Genomic DNA, 1,168 nt, shown 5'->3' on the forward strand with positions numbered 1-1,168 from the left:
AGTCAATATTATATTTTGAAAATGTCTCATCAAGCTCAGAGAAGCTCTTGAGGTGTTGGTCAACATTTAATGCAGTGATTTTTTTTCCCTGATTTGACACACCTGGTTTGAATGTATGAGTGATTAACAATCTTCTGAAGACCTGCTGAAGAGCAGGGAAACAAGTAAAACATGATGGATAGGGTCCTTGAGGACCAGTGTTGGGAACCACTGGTGTAGGCGTTTATACTTGACACCATGTTGTTGTAGTATTCAAAAGAACAKGAGGCGATAATCTTTAACATGTGAAAATGTTGTAGATAAGAGAGCAAAAGCTTCAAAGATAAACACGACAGGTTTTTTTTTCTTTTCTGGATCTCTGAGAGCAGGACTTTGATCTCTGAACTCGTGAAGTTCTTTTTACTTTTCGCTGCCATTTTCATGACCAAACACTTACTGGTATGTGGGGCAGGAAGTGTAGCCTTATATGGCATTATTGGGCAGTAATCAAGCTAATCTCTTCTTGTGCATGAGCACCTGAATAGTACAGGTGGCATTCATCGTGTTTTCGCTGCTCATTTACACACTTTTCCTGAAGATAGAAGAGTTTGCTGAATCTGATGTGACGTTCGTTCGAGCTTCATACGAACAAAAGTAAGAGTAATTTAGGATAAAAATAGAAAAATGTTCTTGCATGAGGCCCAATGCTCTGTTATAAACTGTACATAGACAGTAAATCAGTATTTTACTATTACCTTTACTTCTGCTTAAGTTGTCCCACAAGACAAGTCAATAGGACCAATCACAGTTAGGGTAAACTCCACCCACAGAACAATGTATTGCAGAGACCCCTACTTGCTCTGACCTGGAGAGGGATTTTGCAGGGGGGTGTCTGCGTTTCTCTCCTGGAGGAGCTAACTCTACAACCCGACTACAGATACTGTAATAGGTAGAAGAGATATTAAAGATAAGGTTTGCTTGTTTGAGAATAGTTCATATTTTGAATGAAGATGATAAATGATCTGAAGAGTGACGCATCCATCTAAACCAGGGTGTTCAGTCCTTGTCCCTGAGAGCCACTGTCCAGGGTTATTATACAGGTCCTTCTCAAAAAATTAGCATATTGTGATAAAGTTCATTATCTTCTGTAATGTACTGATAAACATTAAACTTTCATATATTTTAGATT

The 1,168-nt window shown here is 38.6% G+C and overlaps 1 protein-coding gene across 1 annotated transcript in view; it reads right to left on the reverse strand.

Annotated features, from left to right (window-relative positions):
• Positions 1–1,168, reverse strand: part of zbtb41 (zinc finger and BTB domain containing 41) — a gene marked incomplete in the record, with an annotated part of 29,182 nt that overhangs the window by 22,958 nt on the left and 5,056 nt on the right.

Source organism: Austrofundulus limnaeus, unplaced genomic scaffold, assembly GCF_001266775.1.
Source record: "Austrofundulus limnaeus strain Quisiro unplaced genomic scaffold, Austrofundulus_limnaeus-1.0 Scaffold302, whole genome shotgun sequence".
NCBI lineage: Eukaryota > Metazoa > Chordata > Actinopteri > Cyprinodontiformes > Rivulidae > Austrofundulus > Austrofundulus limnaeus.